This window comes from Myodes glareolus, chromosome 24 (assembly GCF_982192425.1).
Source record: "Myodes glareolus chromosome 24, mMyoGla1.1, whole genome shotgun sequence".
Classification (NCBI taxonomy): domain Eukaryota; kingdom Metazoa; phylum Chordata; class Mammalia; order Rodentia; family Cricetidae; genus Myodes; species Myodes glareolus.
In genome coordinates, this window is record NC_142049.1 from 45,551,577 (window position 1) to 45,579,464 (window position 27,888).

General features: G+C 38.4%; 1 pseudogene across 1 annotated transcript; it reads left to right on the forward strand.

The window, feature by feature from the left end:
* Positions 1-2,196: 2,196 nt before the first annotated feature.
* On the forward strand, positions 2,197-23,633 carry LOC125395595 (mas-related G protein-coupled receptor member B2-like; annotated as a pseudogene). Its single transcript, XR_015736356.1, has 4 exons — positions 2,197-2,302; positions 15,972-16,015; positions 16,969-17,070; positions 19,777-23,633. The product of XR_015736356.1 is annotated as a mas-related G protein-coupled receptor member B2-like (transcript).
* The last annotated feature ends 4,255 nt before the right edge of the window (positions 23,634-27,888 follow it).

Below are 27,888 nucleotides of genomic sequence, written 5' to 3' on the forward strand. Positions count from 1 at the left end.
TAAAGTCGGTAGTTTACAAATCTGGGTGCCCTTGTATATGGGACATAAATGTAGCTAAACATAGATATTAATTATGGTTAATTTAAGTTGTTTGAGATAGATAATAATAAACTGGAACTAAAAGGCCAAACAGCTTATAATTAATATAAGCTTCTATGCTTCTTTCATACTGAATGACTACAGGGCCAGGAAGAACAGAAAGTTGCATCTACATTTGTGGTCTCTTAGTGTCTGCAAAACATCTATCCAGGAATTACTGGCCTTCATAGTCTCCATTTAGAAGTCAGACATAATCCTGATAGGTGTGTCTTTATATGATACCTGATCTTCATCTTTTGCAGCTCTTAATACTCTTGATTTATTCTTTATCTCTTTTTTCCCTATATGTTTAGTGTTTCAATCATTATGTGTTGAGGGGATTTTGAAGGGTTCACTCTATTTGGTGTTATGTCAGCATTTTTTTCCTTCATAGACATGCACTTCTTTAGGCTGGGAAAGTTTTCCTCTATGGTTTTGTTGAATATATTTTCTGTGCCTTTGAGCTAGATAGAGTTTTGCTTTTTCTGTCACTATCATTCTTAAGTTTGGTCTTTTCATGATCTCCCAGATTTTCTGTTGTTTTGTATTAAGAATTTGTAGGATTTGACCTTTTCTTACTAATAAATATATCTCTTATATTCTGTTGGTTAAGCTTGCATCTATGCTTCCTGACATTTCACCCGAATTTTCTTTTTCAGAATTCCCTCGGGTTGTGTTTTCTTTATTGCTTCTTTTTCAATTATGAAGTATTGAAATGTTTCTTTCACCTGTTTGATTGTGATTTTCTTGTGCTTCCTGACTTTCTTTAAGGATTTATTAATTTCTCCCAATTTTTTGGTTGTCTTTTAATCCAGTTCATTAAGAGAATTTCTCGTTTTCTTTTAAAGTGCCTCTGTCATCTTAATAAAGTACCAAAATAGGTAATTATAGGTGCCTCTGTTGATTCTTCCTCCTTTGGCATAAGTAAAGTGTGTACCTCTGGGTATCCTTCAATGCCACAGGGGCCGGTGGTAGAGTAGATTGTCTATTGTAGTCTTGCCTGCTGACAGGCTGTTGGAGATCTTCCTCCAAATGATGCAGGTGGGGGATGTTCCTCCAGGGACCTCTGATGTGATGGGCTGTGGGAAAATGGCTTCATTCTCTAATTGGTGCAGATTGTGGCTGTGGCTCTCCAGAGTGCGCACCTGCTACTGTCACTCCAGTCAGTGTATGTGGGGTGGGGCTGTGATTCCAGGGCCTTCTGATGCAGCTGGAGATGTTGGCGGAGTGACCTGGCCACAGGAGACATTCCTGCTGATGAGCTGCTATTTTAGTATGGGGGAGGGAGGGGTGGAGGAAGTACCACATGACCTAGGCACTAGAGTGCTGGGGTATCTAGCCAGGAGAGTGGGTCTGTCCAGCCAGGAGAACAGCCACTTCCCTCTTCCTCCAGTCAGTACAGTTGGTGACTGTTCCTCTGGTGTCCTCTAATGCAGCTTTGGATGGTGGTGGAGTGCCCTGGACTCACGAGAATCACCTGCTGTCTTACCACTTAGAATTGTATATGAGGAGTCAATGGCTTAGCCCTGTGCAATATAAAGCTGAAAAGGCAGAGAACCAAAGCATCCTATCAGTTGTATCATCCTACTTCCTGGTTATCAAGAAACTAACAAAGTAACACACTAACTAGCAAACCCAGTGAATAATCCCACCTCTTAAAAGTCATTCATATTAAACTAGATTGTGAAGACGAAATGGGATTGTGTAATTATAAAAATGTTTCTAGATAGTCCTGGGAGAGAAGTCTCAGAGGGTAAAATATTTTTCCTGAATTTGTAAGGGCATGAGTTCAAATCCCTACTAACCACATTGATGCTGTTTGGTGCTCTGCCTGCAGTTCCAGCACACGGGGGTACCTGGTGAAAGATGAATGCCTAGACTAGCTTCAAAGGTAAGGCTTGTTTTAACTGAAACTAACAGGGTGGGAAATCATAGTAACACACATGACCAGAGGATTAGAGATAGGAGCCAGGTCAACTGTCAAGAACAATTCATGAAGAGCGTGACTCAAAGGGGTGATGTGGTGTTCACATGCCAGTTCAGATGTGAGATCCAACAACAGGAAACCACAGATCACTCTGCTCTCTTTATCAGCCTTCCTCAAGCACCAATCTCATAGCGTTCTCCAGGCTACAGAAGTCTTTCACGAAGATGGCCGACTAAGTGGACACTTCACTTTGCCACAGGTCAGCTTGCCACCTCCTGTGTGGAAAACAGAGGAAAGGTAAGAGGCTTCATGAAACCCTTCTCCCAAAGATTTTATCTCTTTTTCTTAATCTGTGACCAGCTAACTACACCTTGAAGTGGAGAATCCAAGAAGTCTGGGTGTTCCTTAGGGCACAGGAGTTACAAAAGTTACTCTTTAGCATTGCAGGTTGGCAAACATGACTTCAGGAGATAGGACTTCTATGAACCAGGGCAGTGACCACTTCTTGTCATTTCTCCTCATTCTTCTCTCATCTCAACTCTTCGCACATTCTGTTATTGTGAAGATTATGCCGCACTGTTACAGGTACCCTCTATAAAAGCATGGCCTGTCGGTAACTCAAGTGACCTGTTTCCTGGAATGGGAAGTTTACAGTTTTTGTGCATTTCTATCTCTGTAGGAAACAGATGCTCTAAAACTCAGTGACTGAAAGAACATAATTAAGTATAGTTTATCAATAATATACACATTTATGGAAATTTACACATATGGTAAATACAACTCCAACTCAAGAAGTACACATGGAGTATGTAAATGTATCAATAGTAATAGTCATCTGAACCAAGAGTTGGGTGACACTGTGGATATAGGTGTAGTTGTGCTAATTCAGATATATAACTAATTGACCATTTTTGTTTTGATAATTTGATTTCTGACTGCCCTCCGGAGCCTCCCCTCTCTTACCTCCATCTCATCCATTTAAACTTCCTCCTCCATCCCTACCAGACTCTTTCCCAGATTAGTCAATTTCGATCATGTTTGCAATATAGCAAAAGACAAGAGATATGTCCTTAATGTTTCATACATGGGAGGGTGTGCAGTTTGATTGCAATTGATTGCTCTCAGGATGTTGAATACAACTTTCCATGATCTCCTGGTTTTAGATATTTTCATAGAAATGTGTTAGTGTTATGACAAGTTTAATTTCTCATGTAAAATAGCACATGCCTATTCAGCTCTGACCATCAGCATTCTGCATGTACCATCTGCCCTTGACACTTGTCACTACAGTTTGTTGTGTTTGGGTTCACTTCCTGTTGTGTTCATTTGGAATTTTCCCTCTGTTTAAATGTCCAGCTCCTTATGGAGGTCAAGGAGAACCAGTGCTCTAGTTCATGGAAGTAGTTCTCCTGTGCTTTAGTCTGTGTCTCAGACCTATACTTTTCATGAAGGATTCATATGTTTGGTCTCTAAAGTGAGTCTCATATTCCTTATATTTTTCTCCTTTTGATTGATTACCTTTTCCCACAATTCATGATTTTCTAGACTCACTATGTAGCTCAGACTGTCCTAGAACTTATGGAATTCCTCCTTTTCCATCCAAGAGTACTAGTATTCCAAAGGTAAGCTAACATGGCTGATAGAAGAGTTTCTATTACCCTCCTCTTAGAGACCACTATTATCTCCAAACCCTGTAGATGTACCTGTGTGTCACAATACCCTCTACTTAGCACAGTTGTCATTTATTTCCTTCTCTCTCTGTTTCCTCCATATTAAAATTTTGAGTCCTGAAGAATGTTAGAAATTCAATTCATTTCAGAATTCTATATCTAATTCTTCAAGGTCAGAAGTTCTCAGCCTTCCTAAAGATTCTACTCTTTAATACAGTTCCTCATGCTATAGTGACCATCTAAGCATGAAATTTTTTATATTGCTATTTCATAACTATAATTTTGCTACTGTTATTAACTGTAAAGTGAATATATGATTTGGGGAATATATTTAAGTTATTTTTTTAAAAAAATCATCTTTTCTCATTTTACATGCTAAATTCATTTCCCAGTCCCTCTCTTCCTCCTATTTCTTTCTCCACCTTCCCTCTACCACCATCCCCCACACCTCCATCCACTCCTCAGAGAAGTTAAGGATTCCCATGGGGAGTAATCAGATCTAGCACATTGCTCTGTGGCAGGACCAAAGCCCTCCCAACTATATCTAGGTTGATCAAGGTATCTCTATAGACAGAATGAGTTCCAAAATGCCAGAACAAGCAGTAGGAATAAACACTGGTCTCACTGTAGTGGTCCAACAGTCAGTCCAGCCATATAACTGTCAACCACATTCAGAGGGCCTAGTTTGGTCTTATGCTAGTTTCTTCACTGTAAGGCCAGAGTTGCGAGGCTTTCATTAGCTCAAGTGAGCTGTTTCAGTGGGTATCCCCATCTTGATCTTGACCTCTTTGCTCATGTTCTCACTCCTCACACTCTTCAACTGGACTTTGGGAGCTCAGCCCAATGCTCCACTGTGATTCTCTACATCTGCTTCCATCGGTTGCTCGATGTAAGTTCTATGATGACATTTAAGATAGTCATCAATCTGACTACAGGGCAAGGCCATTTCAGGCATTCTCTCTACTATTACTTAGAATCTTAACTGAGGTCATTCTTGTGAATTCCTGGTATTTTTTCTAGTGTTTGGTTTCTTGCTAATCCCATAATGGTTCCCTCAATCAAGATATCTCTTTCTTTGTTTTCCATCTCTGTCCTTCCCCCATCTCGACTATCCCATACCCTCTAGTTCTCCTCCCCCAACCCCTTCTCCTCTCTTCCATCCCTTCCACCTTCCCTTCTCCCTCCACACCCACACTATCAATTTTTCCCAAAGATATTGTCTATTTCCTCTTTCCAGGAAAATTTATGTATGTTTCTCTTAGGATTTTCCTTCTTTCTCTGAGATTGTGGGTTGTAGACTCCTTATCCTTTCCTTTACAGGTTGTATTCATCTATGAGTGTGTACATACAATACTCATCTTTATTTGTCTGGGTTCCCTCACTCAGGACAATTTCTTCAAGTTGTATTCACTTGCATGCAAATATCAAGATTTTTACTGCTGAGTAGTACTCCATTGTACAATTGTATCACATTTTCTTTATCCATTTTTCAGTTATGGGGCATAAAGGTTGTTTTTATGATCTAGCCATTACAAATAATGATGTTATAAACATAGTAAAACAAATGTCTTTGTAGGATGGTTTATCATTCTTTGGGTATATGTCTACGAGTGGTATTGCTCAGCCTTGCAGTAGGTTGATTCCCAATTTTCTAAGAAACTGATATACTGATTTCCAGAGTAGTCATACAAGTTTGTATTCCCACCAGCAATAGAGAAGTGTTAGTCTTATGCCTCATCCTCTACGACATAAACTATTATTCATGTTTTTGTTCATAGGCATTCTGACAAGTGTAAGATGGTATCTCAGTCATTTTGATTTGAATTTACCCAATGGCTAAGGATTTTGAACATTTCCTTAATGGTCTTTTTCCACCATTTGAAATTCCTCTGTTAAGAATTCTTTGTTTAGATCTGTACCCCATTTTTAATTGGATTATTTGATATTTTGATGTCTAATTGCTGGAGTTCTTTGTATATTTTGAAGCTCATTTCTTTGTCTGATGTGGGGTTAGTGAAGATCTTCTCCCATTCAGTAGGCTGTCTTTTTGTTTTATTGACTGTGTCCTTTACTTTACAGAAGGTTCTCATTTTCAGGAGGTCCCACTTATTATTGTTATTCTCTGTACAACTGGGGTTATATTTAAAGTGGACTTCTGTGTCCATTTATTGAAGGTTCTCTCCCACTCTTTCTTTTCTCAGGTTTCACGTGGTCAGATTTATATTGAGGACTTTAATTTAATTTAGGAGAAGGATGCAGGTGACTCAAGCTGTGATTGAGCTGATGCTGGACTTTGTGATTTTTAGCAACACCTTTGTACACTAAGCCTTAGATTCTCTGATGCACATGTGCTGGAGGCTGTGGTTACAACCACAAACACCAGGCAAGTCTAGAGCTTATTTATAGGACATTGATTTTAGCTAAAGGGACAGGGACATGAACAAGTTGTTTTCATAAATAGAGATACAAATTGTGTTGATTAGAGAGAATGAAAGACAAAATGGCCTGAGAGATGAAAGGAAACCATGTGGTTTACCCACTCATTATCCAGCCCTGAAAAAGGACTGCAGAGCATGTGGCTGATACTTCAGCCTGACTCTCATGTCTGCTAGAGAATGTAACTTCTTTCCACTCAGACTATTCCAGTTTATGGAAGTCTTCTAAGTGTGTGGATGATTGGCAGTTGTCTGTTCTGAATAAAGAAACAGATCAGGCACCTAGCTGTCTGTATTACTTGGCATTATTAATTTTTCCTCTTCTTAATTCCATTCTCCTGCCTGAATTCAGAATTTTGCTGCAACAAACCAATGTTTAAGAGTTCATTTTGGATTTGACTTGGTCATTTTTTCCTAAGATTGCTATAGGCAGATTTAGTGTAAATAGAGGCTGCTCATTCATTTCCTGGCCACCCAGACATCTGAAACAATCACACAAAAATTTGTATGAATTGCAAGACTGTATGGGCAATACCTTAAGCATATTTCTGGCTAACTCTTGTACCTTAAATTAACCCATCTCTATTAATTTGTGTATTGCCAATTAGCAGTGGCTTACTAGCAAGTCTCTGGTGGGCTCCAGTGGAGAAATCTGTCTCCTAAGGGAGGCTACATGGCTTTTCCCTGACTCCACCTACTCTCTCCTCTCTTTCTCATATATATATATATATATATATATATATATATAATATTTTAAATTTATATATATATATATCTTATAAATATATATCAATAGATAGATAGATACATAGATAGATACACAGATATAGATACATAGATACAAAGTTGATTGATAGATCTTTCTGTCTGGCTATATTTTATTAGGTGTAACATGATGGGGGCTGGCTTGTTCAGATTTCTGTCCTGCCCAGCCCCCCAGCTGTTTAGTTCCAGAGAAAAATCACACAGGGATCTCTGTAAGTTATTAAGCTGATTGGCCTTTTAGGTCAGGCTTCTTATTAACTAACTCTCACATCTTGATTAACCCACTATTCTGATCTATTTTAGCCATGTGGCTCAGTACCTTTTCCAGTTGGGCAGCTCACATACTGCTGCTTCAATGATCTGGGCAGGAGTGGGAGGAATCAACTTCCTCCTCCCCAGAATTCTCTTACTCTCCTTGCATCATTTCCACTTCCTGTCTGGTTTTCCCGCCTACACCTCCTGCCTGGCCAATCAGTGTCTATTTAAAACATGATTGACAGATTACAGACAATTCTCCCACACCACTTCCTCCTCTTTTTTAAAAAAACAAAGAAAAATATCCATAGTCCATTTTTTGGGAATGTGGGTGTAGTATTCCAGGCTACTTCCAGCTGGTTGGGGGTGCTGATAATCTTATGGGGACCTAAATAAAATTTAGAGTTATGATCAAGTCTTGTGAGTTTTGATCATCTCAGGTAGCAATCTTGAACCTGTTCTGAATGAAGAACTCAGACATCTGGACCATTTGTTCCTACCAGAGATTTTTCAGGTGGCCTTCCTTGATCAAAGGTGATTTTTCTTAACTCTGAATAAATCCAGAGTCTCTCGTTTTCTGTGGAAACAAAAGCAAAAACTCTTCTCCAAAGTAACATACCTTTTGACTTCAATTTTGAAGCCAAGGTACTTTCAAAATATCTATCTTGGATTAATTCTGCAGCATTTATAAGCAAATATCTTTTAGCAGCTGTTGCTCCTTCCTCAGCATTCAAACGATTTAAAGAGAGCATAATAGCATACAGAATCGAGATTCTCTGTATATTTTTCATCTTTATGCAGCTCTATTTTAACCTCTATTTTTTTTAATTTTTACTTTTAACTTTTGGCTTTTTGAGACAGGTTCTCTGCGTATCTTTGTCCTGGAATAACTCTGTAGACCAGGCTATCTTTGAACTCTCAGAGATCCGTCTGTCTCTGCCTCCCCAGTGCTGAGATTAAAGGTGTGTTCCACCATACCCAACTACTCTCTTTCTTTCTTTTTTATTTTAAGGACTTTAAACCATTTAGAGGGTTTTTTTTTCTTTGAATTTCTCTTTACTGTATCTCTCTCTTTCTGACCATGTGAGTCTTTAATTTACTAAGGAATATAGAGAAACCAACAGTCAAAAGCTCTTAAGGCGTTTCAAGGTCCTTGCCAGGAAGCAAGCTGCAACAGTGTTTCCACAATCTGGACTGCCTGCTTGAAAGAGTCAAGAGTTTTCCCTGGCCAGACGGCCGAGAAAGCTGGCATTTTAAAACAGCACAGCTTTTTTCCTGCTACGACTGAAAACTGAAATGCTTTAGTCTAGTCTTTCCCAAGCTTTCTCAGGCTTTTTGTGGATGCAGTTATCCACGTGGGCGCCATTCTGTAACATGGGGTGCCCGGCCTGCTTGTTGGGGTTTTTGTCCTGCCCTGTTCCCCCAGCTGCTTAGTCCCAAAGTAAAATCACACAAGAGATCTTTATAAGTTATAATGCTGATTGGCCCGTTAGGTCAGGCTTCTTACTGGCTAACTCTCACATCTTGATTAACCCATTTTTCTGATCTATGTTAGCCATGTGTCTCAGTACCTTTTTGCAATGGGGCAGCTGACATCCTGCTGCTTCAGTGTTCTGGGCAGGAGTGGGAGGAATCAACTTCCTCCTCCCCAAAATGCTCCTGCTCTTCTTGCATCATTTCCACTTCCTGTTTGGTTTTCCCGCCTACACCTCCTGCCTGGCCAATCAGTGTTTATTTAAAACATGATTGACAGATTACAGACAATTCTCCCCCACCAGCTTTTCCCTGACTCTACCTACTCTCTCTCTTTCTCATATATATATATATATATATATATATATATATATATATATATATAATATTTTTCTTTTAAATTTATATATATCTTATAAATATATATCAATAGATAGATAGATAGATAGATAGATAGATAGATAGATACAAAGATGATAGATAGATCTTTCTGTCTGGCTATATTTTATTAGGCCATTGGCCAAATGCAGCTTCTTTATTAAGCAATAAGAGTAACACATATACAGAACTTCCAACACCAATTCCCCCTTTTTGTTTAAATAAAAAGGAAGGCATTTAACATTAACATAGCAAAATTACTTTTAACTTTAACATAGCAAAATTGCATATAACACACCAGGTATCAAGCAAGAATTATAGTTACAATATTTATATCTACTTTATCTTTTATCATAGATAAGGAAGACTATAATTACAACTACCTTTTCTTTATCTCAATCAAAGACCACAGAAGAATATAATATTACCGAAGTAAACAGGAAATGCAGTATAAACAACTTCCAAAACTCTAGAATTGAGAGATATCTCACTGCCTGGAAAGTCATGGAAAGTTCTTATGTATCATTGGGCCACCTATCTTAAGCCTACCAGTCCATAGTATCTAGCAGACTTTTCCATGAGGCAGGAAATTTAAAGATCTCTTATGCCTTGTATTGACAAAGTTCATTAGTTGTTTCTTTTGTGTCCCGCTTGATGTCTGACAGACTCCCTCATGAAGCAGGAACCCAAAGGATTTTCTCACCTTCTTTAGACAGCCACAGCAGTCATTTTTCTGTGGGTCCTGCAAGTCCAGTCAAGCAGTTCAGGCAAGAGAAGTTTCTTGCCCAAATGGTTAACAAACTTGATGAGGAGACTCTTCGATGCCCATCTTCCTTTTGAAATAAATTGATGCTGCCAGAAACAGATATGTCTCATTGTCATTAAAAGTCTTAAGTTCTTAAAACATTTTAAATGCCATATTCTGAAGGTCTTTGAAAGATTTGAAGAATACACATCTAACAGAAATGTATCTCCATATATCCTGAAAACCTAACTAACATGTCTACAAGCTTAGCTATTATACACAAATATCAACTAATCTATATTTCTTCATTATACTTTGCATTGCTAAATGAGATGTACAAACACAATACCTTAATCAAGAACACACACACACACACACACATATATATATATAACAAAATTGACCTTAATTTTGCAATAATTACCCAAGATTCATACCAAAGCAAAGCAAAGAATCCATCTCTATACCATATCCCTCTTTAAATGTAAATAAACATTTATAAACAATCATTTAGGGAATTTGGGCATAGTTCTCTCCACATTGCTTCCTACTTTTTGGGTAAATTAATTTTCGGGGTGTTTACAGTGACCTTTTGGGGGTTCTTGGTCTATCAATTTACATTAGTCTGAAAGTAGTCCACAGGTTCGCATCCTATATAGAAACAAAAGAAGAACCTCTTTCCCAAAGCAATAAATCCTTAGATGCAAATTTTGAAGTAGAGGTACCTTCAAAATATATATGCTGGTTTTGTGTAATAGTCTGTACAATGAAATGTCTCTCTCTACTTAGCTCTTTTACAGTCAAAAAATTCAAAAGAAACAAAATAATATACACAATATAGACTCTGTGTATTTTCCATCTTTACATGGCTTATCTTTTTACTCTATTACTTTTCCTACACATTTACTCTGTCTCTTCAAAGATTTTATTTTATTCTTTAAAATCATTTAGTTCCTTTTGTAACTCTCTATACTCTTTTTCCTCTCTCTCCCAAGCCTACATACATTTATACATTTTTTAAATATGCTGTGTCCCATTTAGAGGTCTTTTTTTATTAATTAATTTATTTGTTTATAAAAATTTCCACTTCCTCCCCTCCTCCCCATACCCTCCCATTCTTCCCACTCCCCCTCCTAATCCCCCCACTCCCTCCCCTCCTTCCTCTTCAGTCCTAAGAGCAGTCAGGGTTTCCTGCCCTGTGGGAAGTTCAAGTTCCTCCCCTCTCCCTCCAGGTCTAGGAAGGTGAGCATCCAAACAGACTAGGATTCCAGAAAACTAGTACATGCAGACAAAACAAGACCCAGTGCCATTGACAATGGCTTCTCAGTCAGCCCCCATGTCAGTCACATTTAAAGATTCCGGTTTGATCACATGCTCATTCAGTCCCAGTCCAGCTGGCCTTCGTGAACTCTCATTCGATCAGTCCCCTTGTATCCGAGGGTGAACGCATCCCACATGGTTCTGATTTCCTTTTATGTCTGAAGCTCTCCTATTGTGGAACTGTAATCCTTTTCTGACTAGGACCACTTCTTAAAATGCTAAGTGGCTTGGCTAGGACTAAAGCTTTTTGCTATTTGGCTATGCCCAGTCCAACATGGTGGAGGTCTGTTCACTGCCTCTGAGACTGCTGGGAGGGAGCCAAACTCACCACCTCAGCTCTAGTAACCAGTTGGCCCATGCTGCCAACAAGTAACTTGCAGCACACTGCCCACAAACCTCATTCAAGTGCTCAGCCTCCTGAAATAGCCAGAGTTCATTCTGACAGCACAACCCATGGAGCTGCTATTTTGAAACTGCATTATATTCTGCTACCACTGAGTCAAGAAGACCTCTCTTAAAGGAATTTTGCCTCTGCTTGCTTCTAGCAAACAGTGCCCACCTGAGAAAATGCTGCTACCAAAAAGCCATGTTTAATTCTGTTCTTTGGTGTCTAGGATTCCTTTCTAAACTTTCTCAGGTTTTATGTAGATTGATTCAGCCCGCTGTTGGTACACCAATGTAAATGGAGAAACTTGTTTGTTTCCCAGATGTCCAGACTCCTAAAATAATCACACAGAAATCTGTACTAATTGTAATACTCTTTGGCCAATAGCTTAAGCATATTTCTGGCTACCTCTTATATATTAAATTCACCCATTTCTATTAATCTGTGTATTGTCACATGTCTGTGACTTACTGGCAAGGTTCTGGTGGGCTCCAGTGGAGGCATCTGGCTCCTGTGGGTGGCTACATGGCATCTCCCTGATTTCTCCTACTCTCTCTCTCTCTCTCTCCCTCTCTCTCCCTCTCTCTCTCTCTCTCTCTCTCTCTCTCTATATATATATATATATATATATATATATATATATATATATATATATCCCATCCTGGCTATATTCTAATACACCACTGGTGAACAGAGCTTCTTTATTAACCAATAAAAGCAACACACATACAGAAGTACTTCTTACACCAATTTAATTGGCCACAGCCACTGGAAATTGATAGAGAGGGTTAATGTAAAAGTAAGACCCTAATACAGAGTCATGGAAAAAAGTTTATGTTCTTGGAACATGTCACAAACACCTCTGTGCTTCCTTCTCCTTGTCAGTAAAATGAAAATGTTAACAGTAATCACCTTAATGGGCTCTGTAAAGCGCTGACTTCACTTGTACTGTGCATTCTTAAATGACTCATTAGAGCACTGTACTGTAAATCCAGTCATTAATTTATGGCTGAGCAGATCTTAAGACCTTAGTGTGAAACTACTACTGTTTCTTAGTTAATTTGACTTAACATCAAGCCACATCAAGTATTAATGTTTACATTCCAAGACAAAGGGTACTCCCAATCCTATTCAGAAAAGTTGTTGGTTTCATGGAATGCAGGGTTAATCAGGACCTATTGTTGTACAAGGTGCTAGGAATATAGCATGGTGCAGAGTTTGACCCCAAACAAGGCAATTATGCCATCACCTCATAAGGTCCAGAGATTGGTACCAACGAGGGGGCTGAAAGAACATAAAAGCTGATGATAGGGAAAGGTTGTGAAATTGCATCTTTTAAGAATGACAGGGTTGTGACAATCATGAACTCAAGATGTCTTGCCTACTGGTCCCCCAAACAGTCAACTTTAGATAGCGAAGCGGGCCATGAGTGCAGAAACTTACTGCTGAAATGTAGAAAGATGGCAGACTCTGGGACCAGGGAAACCATTGTTTCAAGTTTTGCAGCTCCTTTGAGCCACCAGTTCTAAACTCATGGTTACATATTGACCCTACTTTAATTCTGGAATACAAAACAAAATCAAAAGTCATGAATATGTAACTGATATTTGTGAGGAATAAGTGGGTTGGCAAGGGTGGCAGGGAAAGAGGAGAGGGAGCTTAACCAGAACGCAGTGCGTATTGCAGAATTATAAAAGAACTAATTTATCAACAAAATATCTGTGTGACATTGACTCAAAATTTCAACTACAATAAGGCTTTCCCCTGCTTCATCCTTCCTTTCCTCCTTTCTTTGACCTTCCTTCCTGCTTTTCCCACCTTACTTACATTATTCTTATGTTGACCCTATATTCCATGAACGCTTAGTATAACTTTCACATGAAAGTGGGTTCTCCTGGGTTTTTTGTTTTGCCATATAAACTTGATTATTGTTCTCTCAAGGTCTGTGAAGAAGTTTGATGGGATTTTGATGGGAATTGCATTGAATCTATAGAATGCTTTTGGTAGAATTGCCATTTTTACTATGTTGAACCTCCCAATCCAAGAGCATGGGAGATTCTTCCATTTTCTGGTATCCTCTTCAATTTCTTTCTTCAAAACCTTAAAGTTCTTTTCAAATAGGTTTTTCACTTCCTTGGTTAGAGTTACCCCCAAGATATTTTATGCTATTTGTGGCTATCGTGAAAGGTGATGTTTCTCTGATTTCCCTCTCTGTATCTTTGTTCTTTGTATATAGGAGGGCAACTGATTTTTTGGAGTTAATCTTCTATCCTGCCACAGTAATAAAGGTGGTGATCAGCTGTAGGAGTTATATGGTAGAGTTTTTGGGGTCGCTTATGTACAATATCATATCATCTGTAAATAATGAAGGTTTGACTTCTTCCTTTCCAATTTGAATCCCCTTGATCTCTTTATGCTGTCTTATTGCTATTGCTAGAACTTCAAGCACTATATTGAAGAAGTATGGAGAGAGTGGACAGCCTTGTCTTGTTCCGGATTTTAGTGAGATGGCTTTGAGTTTCTCTCCATTTAATTTAATGTTAGCTGTTGTCATGCTGTATATTGTTTTATTATATTTAGGAATGAACCTTGTATCCCTAATCTCTCCAAGACGTTTATCATAAAGGGGTGTTGAATTTGGTCAAATATTTTTTCAGCATCTAATGAAATGATCATATGGTTATTTCCTTCAGTTTGTTTATATGATGGATTACATTGATAAATTTTCATATATTGAACCAGCCCTGCCTCTCTGGGATGAAGCCTACTTGATCATAATGTACAATTTTTTGGATGTGTTCTTGGATTCTGTTTGCCAGTATTTTATTTTATTTTTGTATCAAGGTTCATGAGTGAGATTGGTCTGTAATTCTTGGTTAAGGCTTTGTGTGGTTTTGGTGTCAGGGTGACTGAGACAGAGACCCACATTGGAGCACTGGACTTAGCTCCCAAGGTCCAAATGAAGAGCAGAAGGAGGGAGAACATGAGCAAGGAAGTCAGGACCACAAGGGGTGTGTCCACCCACTGAGATGGTGGAACTGATCTAATGGGAGCTCACCAAGGCCAGCTGGACTGGGACTGATGGAGCATGTGATCAAACTGGACACTCTGAATGTGGCTGGCAATGAAGGATGACTGATAAGCCAAAGACAACGGCACTGAGTCTTTATTCTACTGGTTGGACTGACTTTGTGGGAGCCTGGTTTGTTTGGATGCTCACCTTTATAGACCTAGATGGAGGGGAAGGGCCTTGGACTTCCCATGGGGCAGGGAACCCTGACTGCTCTTAGGACTAGAGAGGGAGGGGGAAGTGGAGAGGAGGAGGGAAAAGGAAGGTGGGGAAGAGGTGGAAATTTCTAATAAATAAATTAATTAATTATTTAAAAAATAAAGTGGGTTCTCAGAATGCATAAAATATAAAAGGCTTTCCTGTCCCCACAATGTAACTCCTTTAGACAATTCATACTCAGGAAGTATGGTATCCCCACATACATCTTAGCAATAGCTGTGCTATTACCTTCATGACTCCATCATGATTTCCTTTCTACCTCTAGAATGGAGCTTTCCAGTCACTGAGGGTGGCTTTGCTTCATGACTGAGGGCCCCAGTTTCCTCTCCTGCTCCTGGATAGAAGCAGTGATTAACCCAGAGTCCTATCACAGCCCCACCTGGCCTGCTCAGACTTCTATTCTCTTTTTAGAACATAATAAGACTCGGGATACTGGGTTGCAATATTGAGACTACTGAATATTCCAATGTCATTAGAAACCTTTTGTCAAAGTATAGAGGACCCAGGATGCAGTCATTTGGTTGTGAGCTTTCTTGCCTGGTGGCCTGACAGGAAACAGACTGTGCTGTGCTACTGGTTTGCTGAGGAGGCAGGAATGTCTTCCCTATCTAATCCATATCACATTATTTCCTAGTTATTAAGAAGCCAACCAATCAACAAAACAAACCAACAAATAAGCAAACAAAAACTAAACAAACAGGTAAAATGAAAAATCTCATCTCTTTAAAAAATCATGACATTTAAATGGTGACAAAGGTGAGATCCTATGTCCCCCATCATAAAATACTCCCAGACACCCATGGGAGGTGGTTCTGTGGGTAAAGCCCTTGCTCTGCAAATGTGAGGACCTGCACTCAAATCCCCATCATACACATTTATGCTGAGTTGTGACCTGCCTATATTCATAGCACTTGGATGTTCCTGGGGAATGACCATTAACTAGACTAGCTGAGTAGGTTGTTTCCAGTGTTAAATGGAAGATCTTCTTCAAGAGTGGAGAGGGATAAAGACTCAAGACACTAATCTCTGTCCTCCAAATGCAGAGCACGCATATCTGTAAATGTTTCATCAAACTGTCCCATACAAACAAAAATGTCAGTATAATGAAAAAAGAAAAGTGTTCTAATGCTACTAAAAATTGCCTTTGCAAAACAGTTAAGGTGTCTCAGATGAACAAATGGGATTCAGGAACTTCTGAGAGGTGCATCTGAAAATACACAGACCTGACTCCTTTCTCTCCCGCTTTCTCAGAGTCTGGGCCCTTCCCATTGCTGTTCCCCTGATGATCAAACCAGGTAATGAAAGGATGCTTCAAAGAAATCGCACACTAGCTCAGAAATGAGAAATACATAGTTCTTTATTTAGAGATAAACTCACAAATCAAAATTCTGTGCTTGAATGGTGGACGGAATAGAATCCCACAATCCAACACTCTGAACGAGCAGCCAGGGAAAAGGAGGAAGAAAGGATGGGAGGCAGACGCATTCGTGTGCTATATAGTATAAGAGGCCACACCCCAGTGTCGGGTATCCATAAGCTACAAGCCTTCCTACAGCATTCCTCATTCATTCAAATTAAATCACCAGTTTCTTGGTTTTGAGTCTAGTTGCACCAAATTATTGAAGGTTTACTATTTTCTGCTGCCTTTTTCATTTCCTTCATTTCTACCTTGACAGAATCATGTTTATCCAGCACTCTTGCAGACAGCATCTTGACTTCTTTTTATGGCTCTGGTGCTGAGCCCTTTGTTGACCTCCTTCTTGATTGTCTTGTGCTTTTTAGCAGTAAGGAATATGCCTCAGGAGCCTGAAGGCCACACATTTCTTAGGTCCCTTCCTTGACAGGCATGTGATGGAAGCATTATAGTTCAAAAATAAAGACACCTACCTGTTGTATTCCAAGTCACTATTCTACAAATTCATTAGATATGATCATTATCTTTATATTCGTTGCCTCATTGTTTTCTAGTTTTGCAAACATAAAGTTAGGATGGATACACAGATAATGCTACAGCACAGTTTCACATTACTGTCCTTCTGGGTTAAAGAAACACAATGAAGGAAGAGGATCTATAGGATTTGGCTTGGCCATTGGATATGAGATAAGGACCACACCGAATATTGAGAACAGTCCTATAAAGAGCATGACTCAAAGGAGAGACACTCATTTAACCAGATCCAAGTGCAGGAATCTACAAATCTTTCTTCCTTTCTTGATTATCCTTACTCAAGCACAATTTTCTTTACAGTTTCTGCACTATAGACATGTTTCCTGTTGGCGGCTGACTCACCAGACATTCCTGTGTGTGACAGATGAGCTTCCCACCTCCTGTAAACAGAATGGAGAAAAGGTAAGATGCTTTCTGAGACCTTTTCCCTAAAAGTGTTATTTGTTTTGCCTAGTCTCTGACCACATAACTATATTTGTTATAGAATTCAGAACTATCAGTGCAGAGATGACACCACTCATACTCATAATGTTTTGGGCCCTTCCTTCCCCTCAATCACTATTTAAGAAAACGCCCTACAGGCTTATGTCCTGCCTGATATTATGGGGTCGTTTTAGCAATAGAGCCACTCTCCTCCTTGACAGTGCTAGTGTGTATCAAGTTGACATGAAGCTAACTAGTACACTTACTATACAATTCTATCTCACTTTCTGAGAAATAACCGTTGATTTTTATAGTGGTAGTTTCAGTTTGCATTCTCACTAACAACAGTAAATGAGTGTTCCTATTTCCCTGCTTTCTCTTTCTTCATCACCATTTCTTGTTCTTTGGAATCTTAATGATAGCCATTCTGCTTGACTTAAGATGAAATCTCAACGCAGCTTTATTTTCAATTTTCTTGATGGCCACTAATGTTAAACAATTCTCAAAATGTTAACAGATGTTTTTATTTCATCTTTCATGATTTTCTGCTAAATTTATAGTCCATTCATTCATTGTGTAGCTTCTTATTTTGGTGTTTTCTTCTTTGAGTCTATTTCTTTTCTAGACAACAGCCTTCTGATGTGTATATAGCTGGGCATAATGTTGTTTTCACTTTAGTCATGTCTTTATTTCTGTTGCCTTTAAGTTTATTCAAGTGTTTGTTCCAATCCTCTGAATTTCTTTACCTCCATTGCATACTTTAAATTGTTCTTTGAATCCCATGTCTTGAGAGCTTCATCTAAATTGTACTCTCTTTGGGTACATACTACAGAATTCATGGACTTTATAAGAAACATACTGTTTCTATTTTTCTGATTGTTTGCACTTTTACAATGAGACCTGGGCATCTGGAGTTTGTTTCTTGCTTACATATTTTGGTATAAGTTTTTGGTCAACATTTTGGAGTGCCCATGTTGGTCATGGACTACAAACTTTTGGGGGAACCCCACAGGAACACTATTTGGGAGGGAGTTTCTAATTAGAGGCCTGTGAGTACCTGCAGAGAAGACTAAGGAGGTGTATCTAGATGAATAGCTAAGGTAACCCTAAGAGGGTGTAAACAATGAGAGTGGTTTCTATGAGGATGGTTGTGATGCTTGATTGACAGTTACATATTCTCTCAGGATGTGGAAAATTATTTTTCTGTGCTCCTCCTGCTCTAAGATGTTATACAGAACTCTGTTATTTTGGGGAAAGGTTTCACTTTGTGGGTAAAATGACACATGTGCCTGTGTCCTTTAGCCTCAGCATCTGTTTTGTGCCTTCTACTGTTGACAGTTTCCATTGCATTTAGATATATATATATAGGCTCATTCTTTTTCACGTACATTTGCCAGTCTACTATTGTTGGATTATCCCTCCCTTCCTACTTCCTTTCGTCTATCCTTTCCTCTCTCCTTTTTTTTCCCTTCCTTTCATTCATCAATTGTTTCTGTTTTTTTCTTTACCTTCAAGCCAGGCTTTTCTATACCCCACTGTGTAATTTAGATTATACGTGAACTCATGGAATTCTTCCTGGCTCATCTTCTACTCTCTGGTATACCATAAGTAAGCTACCATGCCTGGCAGATGGTTTCTGTTATACTCTGTATTCTCGGTGTCACAGTCCCTCTATCTAAGCAGGTGTCACTTCTTTCCCTCTTTTCCCTTTTCAACAAATTTCCTTTTCTTTTTCTGTAAAAGGGTTAGAAGTTCAGTTAACCTCAAATCAATGGCAAAATTCTGGGCTGAAAATCTTTAATGTCATCAATTTATTTATTGGCATTGATTGACTGGACATTCCTGGGTTTGGGGATCACAAATCCCATCATTAGTCATCTTGTAGCATAAATCATTCTTTCAAATGAATTTTCTACTAACAGAGAGCTCAGCAATAAAATTTTCTTCCTTTTCTATGTATTTTGTGGCACTAACATGCTCTAAAATATATGCAAATCATTTACTCTCAATAGAGCTTACTCTCAATGTAACTACTATTGGGTCTATAATTAATATATTCATATGTTCAGTGAAAAGTCTTAATTTCTCACCAAGTTTTAACAGAGAAATGCAGAACTCTGATATAGCAACAAACAACAAAAATGTGTTTAATGTCTTCAAAGACTTTCATAACTTCTAGTTTCAAACTGAAATAGAGACTTATTTGCCTTTGCCTGTAGGTCAGCTTCTTTTCATATTGGTCACAGTAAGATTTGCCATTTCCTTCATCACTCTCTTTCATGATATCCATATTTTCCCATAAGAAAGCTTTTCCCTGCCAGAACTGAGAGCAGCTGAGGGTCATGCTTCTGGTTCCAAGTTCCTGTACCAGAGAAGGATCAGTTTTAGGACAGAAAGAAATTTGGTTTCATGGTTCTGCTTCTTTCTCACATAGTACTAGACATGGAGTGTCTACAGGACCACCAACTACTCTTATGCCAGTACAGCCACAGGTTGAAGATAGCCCCCAAAATACAAACTATAATTAAATTAAGGCTCCAGAAACATTGGATTTGATAAATTTCTTAATCTCTAAAATTCTGTTTCTACTCCTCATGAACCATCTCAGTCACTACCACAGAGCAGGGTAGTCCTGGGAATCAGAGAGTACACAGCATGTGCTCATGTCTTTTTCTTTTCTTCCAGGAGCACTAGTGGAGATTTCCTAAGCAAGGATTCCAACACCTCAACCTGGGAGACTACCATCATAGCACCAAAGGGAAACATCTACATTAATTCTTCATATTGTCACATCACGTTCCAAACCACAATTTATCTTTCCTTTGTCTTTATACTGGTTGGGATAGCAGGAAATGCCATAGTGATGTGGCTGCTGGGCTTCCACATGCGTAGGAATGCCTTCTCTGTCTACATCCTTAACCTGGCCGTGGCTGACTTTCTCTTCCTGAGTGTTCAGTTTATATATTGCCTGTTTCTTGTTGTTTACATCTTCTACTCCATGTCCTTCTATATCCCTTTGTTTTCTTTTGTTGTGACAAGATTTACTTATTATTCTGGCATGAGCATTCTCAGTGCCATTAGTGCTGAACGTTGCCTGTCTGTTTTGTGGCCCATCTGGTATCGCTGCCAGCGCCCAAGGCACACATCAGCTGTCACATGTGCCTTGCTTTGGGCTCTGTCCCTGTTCTTGAGTCTCCTGGAGGGGGAGGCTTGTGGCCTTCTGTTTAATAGTATTGATGTTTTTTGATGTCAGACATCAAGATACTTCACAGATTCCTGGTTAATTGTTTTATTTGTTGTTCTCTGTGTGTCCAGCCTCACCCTGCTTGTGAAGATATTCTGTGGCTCACAGAGGATCCCTGTGACCAGGCTGTGTGTGATCATTGTACTCACAGTGTTGTTCTTCCTGATCTTTGGTCTCCCCTTGGGGTTCTCCTTTCTCAACAAATTGCTTGAGAGATTTCCGATTATTCAAATTTGTGATGGTTTTGTTATAGTACTTTTATCCTGTGTTAACAGCTGTGCCAACCCCATCATTTACTTCCTTGTTGGCTCCATCAGGCACCGCAGGTTCCAGCAGAAGACTCTGAAGTTGTTTCTGCAGAGAGCCCTGCAGGACACTCCTGAGGAGGAGGAAGATAGAGAGAGAGGCTCTTCAGAAGAGCCTGTAAACACATTGGTGCAGCAACTAAGAGATACTCTGCCTAGAGAGAAGTAGTTTTGAGAGAGAATTTTTTCTTATGTGTGGGATATTTTCATAACCTTGTTCAATTTGTCACCTGACTTCAATCAGTTTTTAAAAAATCATTTTTGTGAAAGTTGACTGCCACAAAACTTTTTATGCAAATACTGACTGTAGAATTTCTGGATCTGTCTTGCACAAGGCCTCATCATATCTATTTGAAGGGGCTCCTTGTAAGTGCTCTCGGGGCAAGGACTGTTCCTACAGTTGGGACATCCCTTCTTCATGAGAACACATAAAAATGCAGAAAGGTGTTGCTTTTCTTTAGTCACTGAAATTATACTGGTTAAATAATTGTTATAATTTGCTAAACATTCTTTCTTATAAACAATCTTTTTCAGTGCTTCAAGCATTAAATAGATATACCTTACAATGTCAGTTCTTATTAATTTCTATAAGTTTTGAAAAATTTATGGAGCTATAGCTGTTTTATGTAGCTATAATTGTTCTTACACAATTTGCTTAGTTAACAAGTACACGATTTCAAGAGAAGTCTGTCTTAAACTTCTTTACACCCTTCCTTACCTTCATTTTTACTGTGTTTGTCTTTTTCCAAATTGGAAGACTCTGGTGAGGTATTGTATTGAGAGCCATTGCACATTGAGATGCATGCACATCTGAAGGCAGAAAGAGAATGTTGACTCTGGTTCCCTTCACAAGACCTTGCTTAATATTCCTTGGTCATGTCTTTTCTATTTTCCACTTTTCTTGGCCATGATTCCCTTCTCCCTAACTGTCTAATCCCTTAAGACAAATTTCTACTGAGGTTTTTTAGACTAGGTTTCCTTGAAATCAAACTTGCTTCAAATTTATGCCATTAACAGAGTCCATATCTTTATTACTTGAAACATGCTTATTTTAGTAACATTTTTCTATGAAATGATATTTACATTTTAAAGCTGAAGTGTGTGATAATTTCAACTGAAGCACAGTTAAGAGAGCACAGTTTGACCAGATCAGAAGTGAAAACTGACAAATTTCCTTAAGAGAGTTTGGGTAGAGGACTGAGATGCAATGAAGGCCCAGAAGGTCTCTTTACTCTGCTTATTCCATTTCCTGTATAGTCATAACTATTTCCCTCAGAGGCCAGTACTGTCCATATTTCTGTTCTGAACTAAAATTTAGATTATAGATTGGAGACTTGTAACATGAAGATTGGTATACACGTTGTAAAATGGTTTTTACAGTTGAACAAGCTAATATATACATCATCTCATGTAAATATTCATTTCTTTCCTTGTGATTAAACTCTAATTTTAGCAAAAGATTTGTGTGCAATGCACTATTATTTCATAGAGATCTCATGCTGTTTACAACTGTGGTGGTTTGAATTACAGTGGCCCCCATAGGGCCGTATATTTTAATTTAGGTCCCCACTTTGTAAAGCTGTTTAGAAATGATGAGGAGGTGGGAACTCGTTTTTGGAGATGTGTCTCTGAGGGGGGGGCAATTGTCTATATTCTGTCAATTATGTTTTAAATAAATGCTGATCAGCCAGTAGACAGGCAGGAATTGTAGGCAGGACAACCAGACAGGAAGTAGAGGTGGGTCAATGAGAACAGGAGAATTCTGAGAAAGAGGAAGCCCATTCCTCCCCAATCACAGAAGAAGGAGGATGTGATTGCCCTGCTGAAAAAGGTACCAAGCCATGTGGCTAACATAAATAAGAATAATGGGTTAATATAAGTTATGAGAGTTAATAAGAAGCCTGAGCTAATGGACCAATCAATTTATCATTATTATAGACCTCTGTGTAATTTCTTTGGGGCTAAAAGGCTGTGGGACTGGTGGGAGGACACAAACCAGGCAGGACAGAAAGCCTCCGACAACAGAGGTGCACTTTGAGGTTTCAAAAACCTTTATTTCCATTTCCTCTCTTTTTTTTCCTTCTTTCTCTCTTAATTTTCCTTCCTCTCTCTGTCTTAATCTTGTGGACCAGATGAATATACTCAGCTATTTATTCAGTACTATGCCTACCTACTTGTTGGCCTACTGCCAGGCTCTTATGATATCAGTGAAAGCCTATAGATGCCAATGAGGGAATTGTTCTGGTTTGAATAGAATGAGTCAAGTTGGTGCATGTATTTGATTGTTTGGTCCAAATTTATGGAATGTTTGGGAAAGGCCATGAGATAAGGGCTTGTTGGAGGAGATATATCACTTGGGGTAGGCTTTTGTGATTTTAAAAACCAGTCCTTCACAGTTTTGTCTCTCTCCTTCTCTCTACAACATTCCTGTGTTTCAGAAGTAAGCTCAGATGTAAGCTTTTGATCCATTTCCATGCTTGCTTGACTGCCTGCTGACAAGTTCTCTGCCATGATGGTCATGGACTGAAGGATGAGTCCCCAAATTAAATGTTTGCTTTTGAAAGTTATCTTGTTCATGGTGTCTCATCACAGTAACAGAAAATTAACTAAGACAAAATGTCGCTTCATTTTGCATCTATAGTACACAATGTTATTGACCTATGCTTTTCCTTTTCTATACCTTATTCACCAAAAGACTAAGCTGTTATCATCTTGTCATTCTCTATACATTGACTCTTTAATATGCAGTCTACTTGTAAATGAGAGTGTGTGATATTTTCTCCTCACATTCATCTTAAAGGCATAAGACAATGTACATTAAACCGCCCATACTACAGCAAATGACCAGGACTCCTTGGTCTTAGCATTTGAGTAATCATGTTCAGTATGTGACTTCCACAGATTCATGATTAATAATCCATTGTTCCTTGTCTTGTTTAAAACGCTGCCTTGGATATTGTGAATAATTATTCAATAAACTTGCAAAACATAAATTTGTGTATAATATTTGTCTGTCACTTAATATTAAGCTGAAATGGCTTTATTTTCAAATATGCCTCTGGTGACAAAATTTTTTGGTCTTTATATTCATGTTATATTTTTCTTTTATATTTTGAGATTATCATAATTTCCCTTCCTTTTCCTCCCTCCAAATCATCTCATACCTTCCTACTTGCTTTGTATTATCATAATGATCTCTTTTATCAGGGACTGCTATTATATACATCATACACATATATTCCTATAAATAATGTGCTGGTCTATATTTTATTTGCTTTCACACTTGATACTTTCATAGGTGGTTGGTGTGTTCTTCCTAGGGGAACACTATTTCTCCCACTTTCAACATTCCTTAATTGTTTGTAGTTTGTTGTTTAGGACCCAGGCCTTGTGGTTTTACCCCCATCAGTTTGGCATGCTTATTTTTGCTATCTTGTTCAGCTCATGTTTAGTCAATCACATCAGTGAGACTGTATGGGTGTAGCTTCTGATATTACCAAGAGACACTACCTCACAACAAACTTCTAGGTCCTCTTGTTTTTAATAACTTTCTTTCACCCCTCACCTGTACTTCAATGATACCAAAGCCTTAGATACATGAGTTGCATTATATATGTATTTACTGGGCCTGACAACCTCCACAATTATATTTTGATTACTTGTGGTTTTCTGTATTGGTCTCTGTCTCTTGCAAAAAGATTTTTTTCTTTTTCTTTCTTTCTTTCTTTTTGGTCTTTTGAGACAGGGTTTCTGTGTGACTTTGGAGCTTGTCTTGAAGCTAGTTCTTGAAGACCAGGCTGGCCTTGAACTCACAGAGATCTGCCTGTCTCTGCCTCCCCAGTGTTGGGATTAAAAGTGTGTGCCACCACCACCCAGCTTAAAAGGAGTTTCTTTGATGAGGTGTGGGGACTATGCTTATCAATGAGTATGAGTACAAAAATCTAGGTTTTAGTGAATGCTTTTCCTGCTTTAGTCAAACGGTGGTTACAAATTCTCCTCCAAGATCAATGACTTAAGTATCCCTGGGTTGATAACTAAATTTTCAGTTCTTTCATGAAAAGAGCTCATTTCAAATGTAATTGCAGAACTGTTGGTTATCTCCTAGGTATGTGTACCACTATTTACCCTTATGGTGATCATAACATGTTGGACATTATTGTAGTTTATAGCTGAATAGGACTATTGGTTGTTCCTTTCCATTGAAATTTTGTACATTACCTTCTGGTCTCTAAAACTAGTTCTCATGGAAGAGGCATTCAAGTCAGTTCCAACTCAGGGGCCTCTGCACTCTGTGTCTAAACTGCATTATGTCCTGAACACTGTGGTCTAACCTCTTGATTCAGGTAGGGAAACAAAGAGAAATAAACTGTATGTTTTAGGAGTCTCCTAGATAACCCTGTTGGTCTTTATATTTAATGTACCTCGAGTCTCTATATTTAGTTTCTATATAAGACAATGCATATTAAAATGCATATTTATATAGGTAAATTATTATTGAAAATACATAGCTCTTATGTGTTTGAGATATTTCACTCATTTATGTTTGTACTTGTGTGTATTGAGCACAGGTTTTCATGAACAATGAACTATAATCTCTCCTTTATTCAATATTTTGATCTTTTGCATTCTGATATTCTTTAATCTTCTTTGGCTCAATTGAATGTTTTTATTTATAATATTTTTTTGCCCTGTCATGATATTCTTTTTAATATTTATTTATGGGCTGACTCACGGCAGAAACTCTTGCTTCCAAACTGATGATTAGAGATTTAATTCTGATTTTCACAAAGTATCTCTGGAGAATTAACTCATGAGGGTATTATTCTGACTTCCAAACCTTATTCAGTGTATCTACATCATTGCATTAATAAAAATACTCAAGCATATAGAAAATAAAAGTTTAAAATTTTAAAATATTTGTTTATTTATCAACCTAGAGTTTCCAATGTGTATATGGAGTTAATAAAATGAGAAGAGAGCAGTATTTTGGCTCAGTATGATTCTTAGTGACTATTCCTTCATAGTCACATGAAGATGCACAGCTATTAACAACAGCTAAGGAAATGGGTAAACAACAAAGTTTATCATTGTAGTATGATTAAATTACAGGGTACATTAATGAAGATAAAAAGGAAATGGCTGCTTGTAATACTACTCCTAACTCTGACCACCATAATATGCACATGGATAAGTTTGGGGAACTGAGAAAAAATTAAGTCTAAGCTTTAATTCAAATGCTACTATCAGATCTGCTTTGTGAAGTTCAGTATTGGATAGAGCCCATGCTTGACTACCTCCAAATCTATGATCACAGTTGAGTCTCTAGAGCAGCATTCTCTAATAGAAAACATATTTCTTTAATACCCACCCTTCAATGGTGTGTGGGAGACTGAGGGAGGAGTAAGATTTTACCTGTTGCAAAGAATGCAATGAGAAGAGTAGAGGGTTTTGTTTAGAGCTCCATGCCAAGTCTTTCAGAAAATGATCTAGTACTACTAGCAAAAGAAGCTCTGAACACAGACCATGACTAAAGACAGAGCTCCATGCAGCAGCATATGAGACCTATGCACTCATTAGACAACTTTGAGTATCTGCCCACATCACTGCCAATCATATTGTAGGTATATGGTCTCTTACAAAAAATGTGTATATTGCTGTGGTTATGAGACTGAGCTACACATATGTTTGTCAGTTGTCTTGGTGGCCAAGTAGTGTCTCCATCACTTACCCCCATCCTTGAGTAACACAACTATGACCAAGATAATGGTCATATACAAAAATCTGATCAATGGTTTGAAGTACATCATGAACAGATTTCCCTTATGATGTGGGATTCAAGTCTGTATGCTGTGAATATGTTTATTACCATTGGTTAATAACGAAGCTGCTTTGGGCCTATGGCAGTACAGAACAGAGCAGAGTGGGAATTCCAAGCAGATATGCCTATGGCAGAGTCATGGATGATGTGGGATTCCCCTCTATATGTTGTGAATATCTTTGGTTAATAAAGGAACAGATTTGGGCCTATAGCAAAGTATAGGGGAACAGAGCTGGGTAGGGAAAACTAAACTGAATGCAGGGATAAAAAAGGCAGAGGTAGAGAGAAGCCATAGAGCTGCTGCCAGAATGGACGTACTAAAATTTTGCTGGTAGGACATGACCTCATGGTTATGCACAGAATAATATAGATGGGTTAAATTAATATGTAAGAGTTAGCAAATAAGAAACTAAGGCTAATGGGCCAAGCAGTGATTTAATTAATATACTTTCTGTGTGATTATTTAGGGGCTGAGCAGCTGGGAGCCAAAAAGCAGCCTCCTGCTACAAATTGGCACACCAATGTGGTGGACTAAATCTGTGTAAAACCTGAGAAAGCTTAGAAAGGAATCCTAGACACAAAGGAAAAGACTTAAGCATGGTTTGGTAGTAGCATTTTCTTGGGTGGTCTCTGTTTGCTAGAAACAACCAGCGGCATGGCTCCTTTAAGAGGGGTTTTTCTGATTCAGCAGTAGGAGAAAAAATGCAGTTTTAAAATGCCAGCTTTCTGGGCCATGCTGCCATTGTGATCTCTGGCTCTTTTAGGAAGCTGAGCATTTAAATGAGGTTTGTGGACAGTTTGCTGCAAGTTACTTGGTTACTGCTTATCAGAGTTTAAATGGTGAGAAAGGCTCCTGTCAGCAGTCTCAGGCAATGAACAGACTTCAGTCATGTTGGATTGTACAGAACAACCAGGTAGGGCTGTATGTACCCTAGTAATGACACAGTTTAAGTTTTTAGGAAGCATTTAGCATTTTAATAAGTGCTCCTTGACTGTAAAGAATTACAGATACACAATAGAACAGAATCAGACATAAAAGACCCTCTTGGATAAATGTACTTGGGAGAGAGAAGAAACAGAGTATAGAGAGTTATAAAGAGAAATAAATTGTTAAAAAATAAAACAAAGTCTTTAAACAGGCAGAGTACAGACAGTCATAGACTAAAATGAGTAAAAATAAATAAACCATGTAAAGATGGAATAGCCACAGAGAGTCTGGATTATGTATATGATTGTATCTTCTTTGAAACTTTTGACTGTGAAGGAGCTAAGTACAGAGAGACATTTAATTTTATGGATTGCTAAGATAATCCAACATATATACTTTAAAGCTATCTTGATTTCAAAATATCGATCTAAAGATATGTTGCTTTGGAAAAAATGGTTCTTCTTTGGTTTTCACATAGGATGAGAGCCTGTGTATTCATTCC